Source organism: Helianthus annuus, chromosome 15 (genome assembly GCF_002127325.2).
Source record: "Helianthus annuus cultivar XRQ/B chromosome 15, HanXRQr2.0-SUNRISE, whole genome shotgun sequence".
In the NCBI taxonomy this organism is placed as follows: domain Eukaryota; kingdom Viridiplantae; phylum Streptophyta; class Magnoliopsida; order Asterales; family Asteraceae; genus Helianthus; species Helianthus annuus.
The window spans coordinates 117,003,763-117,013,365 of record NC_035447.2 but is presented as its reverse complement, the minus strand read 5'-3'; the positions used below and the strand labels follow the sequence as shown (position 1 = coordinate 117,013,365).

The 9,603-nt window shown below is 34.3% G+C and overlaps 1 long non-coding RNA gene across 9 annotated transcripts; it reads left to right on the top strand.

Moving 5' to 3' along the window:
- Window positions 1-2,847: 2,847 nt before the first annotated feature.
- LOC110910236 lies at window positions 2,848-5,951 on the top strand. 9 transcript variants are annotated; one of them, XR_004882612.1, is made up of 10 exons: window positions 2,848-3,170; window positions 3,334-3,360; window positions 3,443-3,447; window positions 3,612-3,662; window positions 3,740-4,019; window positions 4,087-4,183; window positions 4,476-4,690; window positions 4,773-4,877; window positions 4,994-5,096; window positions 5,548-5,951. It is a non-coding gene; the product is annotated as an uncharacterized LOC110910236 (long non-coding RNA). The 9 variants fall into 9 exon arrangements; XR_004882609.1 differs by lacking the exon at window positions 3,443-3,447 and having other exon boundaries at window positions 3,334-3,393; XR_004882610.1 differs by having other exon boundaries at window positions 3,443-4,019.
- Window positions 5,952-9,603: the final 3,652 nt, after the last annotated feature.

Here is a 9,603-nt window from a genome sequence, read left to right as displayed (position 1 = left end):
AAAATGAAAGGTTGATATAAATTAAACATGATGTGACACTGATAGGCCCAGAACCAGACCTGCTGGAAAATGGTCTTCCCTGCGCCACGCGAAGGGAAATCATCAAACTGGCGCGACACGCGGGCGCTGTCGCGGTACGCAAACGATCTAAGGTAGTCTCTCGCGTGGCGCGAGTGACGTAAAACCTGGAAATTTTATTTTATTTTGTTACTTTGACTATGGAACTTGTTTAAACTCATTTATAAGTTATCAAAACTAACATTTAGTTGGTTTTGATCATAGGTAATGTCAAGGGTTCCCGGATGAAGATCAAGCTCAACGAAGAACCGAACACGATCAAGATACAAGCTTCCGCCCTGCATTTCTTTGAAATTTTTAAACGACGAACTCAATTTCATTATGTTGTATTATTTTTAAAATTGTAAAAGTTTTTAATAAGCCCTTATCTTTATATGAATGTGTATTCGTAAATACACATTTAATTAGCCGTTATTTGTACAAAAACCGTTATGTAATAGTAAGAGTGTTACAAGTTGTGACAGCACGGCCTCAGCATGTAGATAAACGATAGATTTAGGGCCTAGATGTAGGTCCAACATCAAAAATACATTAAAAACGAAGTGTAGGAACAAGGGTTAACATAAACACTTTCCGAAAGCTAAAACAAGCACTAAGAAGTACCCGAAACACACTTTATATGCAGATTTCTACAGAAATCATCAAAATTCGGCAATAAAACAGCATTTTAACAACAAAATAACATGCAGAATTTATGTTTTAGTGTCCAGAATAACTTGTAAAGTGTCGGGAATGAAAACCCTCACAAAAGGGTACTTCATACCTTGTAAAACTGCATTATTTAGCACTTTAACGAATCGATAATCGAACAAATAACCGAACACTACCCAAAACACCAAAAATAGACTAGAAGCATTGTTTTTATGATCTAAAGCTAGTTATGGTGATAAAACACCTTAAAAATCATAAGAACACATAAGCACACATAATTTCATCTTAAACCTCCTAACTTACACTTATAACCTTTAACTTCCAAAATTTATAATTTAACCCCCCTAACTCCAAACGGCCCCAAGTGGCTCCACGCCCACTTTCCATTATAATATTGATCTTGTGCATTCTTGATATGGAACACTAAATCTATCGGACAAAGGTATGTTGGAAGATTATAATTAGAAACCATAAGATCATATTTTTTATCATCTTCTCATTTCAAACTCCATCTCCTTCTCTTTTCTCTCTAACCTCACGGCCACACCACACCCACCATACAACCACCATTTTCACTTCAAAACAAAGCAATCTAAGGTTATAGAAAGGTGAAGGAAGGTGATCTAAGGAAGCTACAAGTGATAGAAGTTGAAGGACCTTCTTATGGATCTTTTAACCACTCATCTTCATCAATCCTCATCTTCTTCTTGTTTGTGCCACTTCCCTAGCCACTAGAGCTAGTAGTAAGCCTTCTAAACACTATTTTACTTCATGTTATAAGTATGTACAAGTCACACCATCAAAAAACCTAAACTTTAAAAGATGGTAACATGAAGATCTAATATAAACTAAGTGAAAACAAGTTGTTTTGAAGTTGTTTGATGTATGTGTTGAAGTTGTGAGTGTTGAATCTTGTGTTTTTAGTTAGATCCATCATGTGAAAGCTTGTTAGAAGTTTAGATCTAACAAGTTTAAGCATGGATCTTGAAAGATCCATGGTTAAGCTTGAAGATGAACTTGAAACTTCTTTATGTAAACTTGAAAATGGTTTTAAAGCATATTTTCATGATCTTGAAGTAACTAAGTGTATGGATGATTAACTTATGAAACTAAGTTTTATAAAAAGTTCATGAAAAATTCATCAAGAAGCTTATTCTTGAAAGAACCAAGTATGTTAAGTATAGATTTACATGACTACATGTTTTTACAAAATAATCAAGTTCATCTTAGGGTTTTACATGATAAAATTATTGTATGTAACTTGTGATATTGTTGGAAATTGATTTTTGGTGATGAAAAGAAAATAAACACATGTTTTGAAAACATGGGAAACCTCCATATTTAGGGGAAACTATGTCCAAAATTTTTATAAATTTTGACACTTAGAAAAATATAACTTTTGGTGAAACTTATTCCCCAAAAATTCACCTAAAAATATTTACCAAGGTTTCCTAATTTTTGTACAAAATTTCAAGTCAAGAAATAAGGATTTCTTCAAGATTAAAATCAATGTATATTTTTAGGGAAAATATATATATTTAGTGATCACCAAATTTTGTGCTAAGTGTATATTATGTGTATTATATGTAGTAGTGTATTAGGAACTTGAAAGTACACTAAATACTCCCAAGGAGTACAAATACCAAAATACACACAAAAATATACAAGGAAGTTTATAAATATATATACAAGAATTACCCATAAAAAGGGGTATTTGGACAATGAACAAAATATATATATATTAACATAAATATATTTCTCAAAATATATGGACTTGGACATTTTTGGACATAAATATATATATTTAGACAAATATATGTAATTACTACCAAGTAATGAGAATTATACAAAAATTGGGTAAATGATAAATCTATACTACTAGCATATTCAAGGGATAGGAATGGTAATTTGCCAATATGTTGAAAACACACTTAATGCACAATGTACAAGATTTAAAGCAGAAGAAAACACAAACAATTTACCCTTCACCCAGATCATTATCAACCGTCCACTTTTTTCACTTTTTCACACGGATCACGATCTGGACAGCTGATATTCAGTTCACACGGATCAACCTTTCCATTCCCTTCTCTCTTACAACTCACACATCTCACAAAACTTCATCGGACCTTCTCCTCTCTCTCTTGGCGACTCAAGAATATCATGCCAGATCTCTCCCCAGATGCCGTTTCATGACCAGATCTGTGAGGATTTTGCCAGATCGATGAAGGTCTGCAACCCTTGGTGGATGAAAGAGAGTGATGGGGGTGATGATCCGGTTACAGGCTTCTATACGGTGTGACAATGGTGGTCCTTAACAACCACCATACATTGTTGACGGTTCGATGGTTAAAATGAGGAGAAAGACAATGCTAGAAAACCCTAGCCGCCACCTCCCGCGGTGGTAGCTAGGGTTCAGGCGAAGTCCCGACGAAGCTCCAGTAAGTTCTCCTCTAATTACATGTTCCATCGGTTTTTTGTTTAGTTTGTGTAATGAAGATTGTGACCATTACTAGTTATAATGACAATGGTTCTCACACTCGAGTAATGAAGATTGTGACCATTACTAGTTATAATGACAATGGTTCTCACACTCGAGCTCAGGTAGAGAAGATTAGACTTCCAGCGAAGGTAAAACCATTAGAAGCTGGACCACCAGTGTAGGTATCATCTTCATCTTCAAGACTTATAATTTGCTTCTGATTGTTTGTAGGCCAGGTAATTTAATACAAAAGACAAAATTATATGAAGAAGATGACGGTTATTTGTGATGTTTTTCGACTCATATAGCAGGCCATTGTGCAGTTTAGGATTTATTTCAGAGTTTATCAGTTTTAGCCTTTGTTAGAGCTGAAGGTGAGATGTGTCTTTGTTGTTTACAGGAGGTTGCATTTGTGTAGCAGGAAAGTGTGAATGCTTTAGGGGTTGTCCATGTAAAATAGTTTGAATTTAGTAGAAGATTATATATTCTTTGTTACATGTTTTAACTGACGGAGACTTAATTTTGTAGCAAAGTGCACAACACAATAGTTGAAACCTTGGTGGACATGCCAACGATCATGGTTAGTGGACATGCCATTTATCTGGATTGCTACATAGAGTTGATCAACCAGGATCGGTTATTTCTCAAACCTTTTATTGATTGTCAGTTTTTCTAAAATGGTTTATTTTCTACTAGTACAGAATTGTAGTTTATGGATGCTAATTTCTTTGTCTTGCATGTACATGTCTCCCATATGCTGAAAATTGGTGTCTAATATGTTAACTACATTGAAAGATTAGACCAAGAGGTATGTTTTAGTCGAAGAGGTATTCAAAACTATTTTACGATTAACTAATTGTAAAAATAATATGAAGGGACCATCACCAACCGAAACTCTGAATAGACTGTATCAGGAGTTGTGGTCCAACAATAGGGACGTTTCAAAGTTATTGAAGTAGATTTGAGTCGAAGGTACCTAATTCGCATTCGTGTGCACACACATGTGAAATTTGTATCATTTCACTTGATGATCTGAATATTATCATGCCTGGAATGTACTACAAATTTTCTTTAGAAGTTGCTCTTCTAATTTTCGTTTCACGAAAAAAATACTTCGATTAATAGATCATGTGGACACAGGAAACGACGATTGCTCGCAAGTAATGGAGCCGTAATCCATTAGTAATTACTAAATTATATATATTATTTGCTACATCTTTTATTCCTTAAAGTTTTTTGTTAATGATATATCAATCACTTGCAGATCCCTTCTACTCCAAGGGAGAGAATACTGCAATCTCAGGTGATCCAGCTACATCAAAGGTACTAAGAGTCAACCCCCACACCACCGATAGGTGGCTTTGGGAGGTGTGTCCTTCAGGGTCTTTTTCAATCAGCAACATTAAGAAAGCTTTGTTGTCGTTTAATAGAGTGCAACATGCTTATGTGTTAGAGTGGAACAATCAGGTTCCTAATAAGGTAAATGTTTCTATGATCTATTTATCTGGTTCAACATCATATATCAAATTTATGTAGTATTATTAATTGAAATGTATTGCAGGTTGATGAGATTCCCCAACAAGAAAATATATCCAATGATCAAAATTGAAACCCTCAAAGCAATTTCGAGAGCAAATTCTCGGATCTGGATATCGATTTCAGTGATGTAAGTCCTGCTTTCATCTTTTGTTTATAACTTACAATGTATGTCCATATTCACATGATTAAATTGGATCAAATTTTGGTCTTTTGACTATATTTAGCATTTTTCATGTTTTCTAGGAAGACACTGTCGTATCTTTTGAAAAAGATTACCAGGTGGTGAGTATGATGGATATTATTGGGTACTCACCTAATGAAGCTTCAGATGCTGTTAGCAGATGTGGTATATGCTTATTAAACTTTAACCCTCACAAATATGTTGTAGGTGATTAGTTGTCTGTGAAAGTCAACTCTTTGACTTTAATCGAAACCAAAATCCCTTATGGTTATTATTGTTTTTGTAAGCCTTAGGAGGGTGTTAATGATAGTGCTGAGAATCTTGGTGAGTTTTTAATGGGCGATAGGATCGAAACATCAAACTTTCTTTGTCAAACGAAACCCTTGTCAAGCGATGAGTTTAACCTGTTAACGACTAGGATAGATGAAATGTATCATGTCAATGTAATTCTTGTGACTCAGTTACTTGGTTACTTCACATTATTAACCGAATCATAAGGCGTTGTTGGTGCTTTATTTTTTGGTTTCACTGGTTATTGGTGCTTTAGGGTCTCTTAAACTCAGAAAACAAAAACGATTCTCTTCTTAATTCTATTCTTTTTGTTGATGTTTTGAAGGAACAAAGTGAAGTTGGTGTTTTGGTACGACAATGAGTGGGGTTACAGGTAAAAAGTATGTCTTGCTCGGTCATTCAGGCCCGTCTCACTGCTGGTTGTGGGGATTTGATACCACAACGAGTTTCCTCGTACAAATATGGGAAATAAAGAACATTGATTTGTGCAGCAATCAGTTGTTGGATCTGATACAACGAGTGTTAAAATTGATTTTTGTGGTGTTGGATCTGATAGAGTATATGGCACTGGTCGCAGCCTCTATCTGAAAGAGCATAACGTTTTGAGTTTTCTTTTATCTTGAAATGATAGTGTAGAAATGAACTGATGGTTTGATATTTGAACCAGACTATGGCTGCTCTATTGTCATGGCTTTAAGCAAACATGGGAAATAAATAAAAATTGGTTGGCATTTGCTATCTTATAATCATTTGACATGTTTTGCATTTGTGATTATTTGCGGGCATAGTGTGATGATTTGTGGGCACGGGGAGACATAAGGCAAGATCTAGAAGGGAGGATGTCATTATGAAAATGGGTCAAACCACATATGGCAAATTTTATTTTAAACATTCTTATATAGAGATCTTATTATCGATTAAAAAGGAATTAGCTTTTCATGAAAACTTTGAATATATATCGAGGCAAAGTTGGGATACTTATGAAACAAAACTAAAAAATTTGTGGTGGAGAAGGTAAAGAGGATACTTAAGAGGTTCAAAGTGTTATTTTTGTACTTTTGTTTATTGTAAATTAAAATTTCCTAACCTGGGAAGTTCCCGGGTGAAACGAAAGTTGAACGGAGATTTTAGGGGGATTACATACATCCCTTATTTTCAACCAAATTCTACACAATATTCTCTCTTTTAGTTGTCTTTATTTTATTTATTTATTTAATTCTTTTTTCAGTCACATGCGACTTGAATTTTGGAATCGACTTCATAATCAGAATGTAATGTGAAGTACGTTGATATTAAAATATTGTTATATGGAAATGGAGATAAACAGTCAAGTATTCGTCTTTTTCATCTCAAGATTCTCTATACTTCTCAAGCGTCACTACATTAACTTTCAATTCTATCTTTTCCTTCCCAATCATCCCATGGTCAGTTTGTTTTAAACTAAAAAGTTAAAAGTAAAGTTATGAGGTTAAACTAAAAAGATGAAAAGTTTTGGTTAAAAGTAAAAACTCAAATAGTTTTGGGTTAAAAATAATTCATCAAATACTATTGGACTAAAAGTATAAAATCAACTTCTATTTTTGAAAAACTCTCCAAAGATGAGGTACAACACCTTATGCACAAATAAATTGATAATTTATGGTATTTAAATTAAACTGCATATATATACCTAACACAATACTTAAATTATATATATCCTATTATTTAATATATATACCTAACGCAATACTTAAATTATATATATCCTATTATTTAATACAATTACCTATAATGATAAAAATACCCTTTCAAGCTTACGAGAAACCATGACTTTTCGTTATCACCAATTTCATTAAGAACACGAAACCAACATATCGATTGACCTGTCTTTTTATAAGCAATTAATTTCCTTTTTATTTGATGCCTTGAAACATCAACCCCACAAGGCATGGAAATCATAACAAGACCTTATACAAACACATATCAATTCATCTTCCAACCAAAATTGTATTTTTCAGTTCACAATTCACTCCAAACACATATCAATTGAGAGCTATAGGTGGTAGTTATCCAATTCCAGTTGAACCAGAAGGACCTTCAAACAATGGACAATCATCCCGTTGCCATTTAAACCTTCCGGATTCACACCCTCCTCCGGTGACAAACCCTCCTCTGGTGACAAACCCTCCTCTGGTGACAAACTCTCCTCCGGTGACAAACCCTCCTCCGGTGACAAACCCTCCTCTGGCGATTGATAAACTAACGGTAACGAGTATCCTATTGTAAATCACCACTCCCGTTGCATCGTGCGGGTAAACGACTAGTATATATCTATATATATAACATGCATAACAAAATATATATATATATATTTAACACAAACCTTAAAAATATATTATTTTTAGGAAATATAATTCCGAAAAGTATTAAAAATCAAAGAATTGATTTTTGACAAATAATGTAGAATACACAAGTATTTACATAAAAATACAAGTATACTTCCCTAAGTATACTTACACAAAAATACTATTGAAAATATTATTTAACAAACTACTTATAATTATTTTTGGAAAATAATATAAGTAACATATTTTGGATAAGTTAAAAATATAAATTATTTTTAACACTTATCGTTTGTCAAAACCTACATAAACAAATAAATATAGATTTCTGGAAGTAAAATATATATTTACAAGTGACAATACAAATTCAAATCACAATAACGCAATGAACGGGCGAGACCCGACAAACAAGGGCACGACCCTCAGAAATGATGAACTTACACAAAACAAATATATAACTTAAGATGGTGACTTGTACTTAGCGAATTACAAGTCTAGTGATTAATGTACATAGAACATATATAGGTTACGACGCCTACAAGACAAGCCCGGTGAAGTTTACGACGCAGGATACGCAAATCTGTGAGTTCATGTCCCCACTTTTAAGGAATGACATATAGATCATGTGATGAATAGGGTGAAACTTAAGCACCGTTAATCAACGTATACATTTAGATCGGGGAGCGGAAGGTTAGATCTAATGGGTTTCAAGCAACCTCACTCTTGGCCTACTTCTACCAAAAAGTGCTTTTGTGTCTCAGACGATCTCGACAAAAATACCTAGGTTTGGATGCTTCCTATGTTGTCGCATTTGTTAGTGGACTTGCAACCCATTAGCGATCTCGTATTCCTTAAATTTACAGAACACAGTTTACAAATACGTTTTACAAATTACATACCATGTTTTCATACAACTATGCTTAAACATTCTATATAAAACTGCATGAATTCACACCAACTTTTGTTGACGATTTTCAAAACTTACATGAATTTCAGGAAACTAAGTGTATGTACGTGCGGTCTCTTTGCTCAAGGATGTCGTTTATGTTTCAAGTTATTATGTGTCGATGCTCCGTTGCCACTTTTGTAGGATTTGTTTGTTATATCCTGCCTCCTTGCGGAGATATAGCGAACAAAATCTTGATCTTTGTTTTGGAATGAAGTTGTAAACTTTTCAAACAATTATCTTTTGTTATGATGTAAACTTTAAACTTAAATTTTATATGAATGGTTAAACTATTAATGGAAAATTGGAGTTGTTTTATATTCATGTAGTATGTTTACTTATCGCATGCAATGAGAACCTTTCAGATCAACCTCGTGCTTCCGCCTTTGAAAGGGGTGTGACATAAAAGAGGCTTTCCAACTACTTATATAGGTATAATTAATTACTAATTGGATTTTAAGTAATCAAAAGGTTTATTCCAATTGAACTTATCGTAATTGATCATTTATTTATTATTTATCTAAAAAAACTATTTATTGTTGGAATGTTTGAATCTTAATTTAGATGTGTTTTCGGATGAATTGTAAGGCTACTCGGTGTCGAGGAATGTAACACCCTGAAAATTCCATCCAATTATGTGACGACACGTGTCCAATTCTCCAACTAATCCCAAATACGTGGAGGGAGAAACCTTCAACTAATCCTGACTGTGTGGAAGGAGGAAGGACCTACGCTGAGCCTTAACTGAAACGTGTTTTGAATCTCCGACTAATCCCGATTCTGGGAAGGAGAGAAAGATTATTATTTAGCGTTAGCTAAAACGCGTCCTGGATCTCCGATTAAATCCCAGCTACGAGGAGGGAGAGGGACTAAATGTGCCAAATGACCAAAGATGTAAAGTCCAAGGACTAAACATGAAGATTCTCAAAAATTCTATTTTGGAGGTCTCATACGGACCGCAAAGCCTACCTACTTACGGTCCGTAAGCAAGTTCAAAACTCTACGCGCTTAAGGTCCTTACGGTCCGTAAGGGACTGCCAGAGGCAGTTTTGCTTGCAGCCCAAGGCCTGCTACCATTTTGCCACCTATCTCGCATTTTGGCCACCCTTGCTTA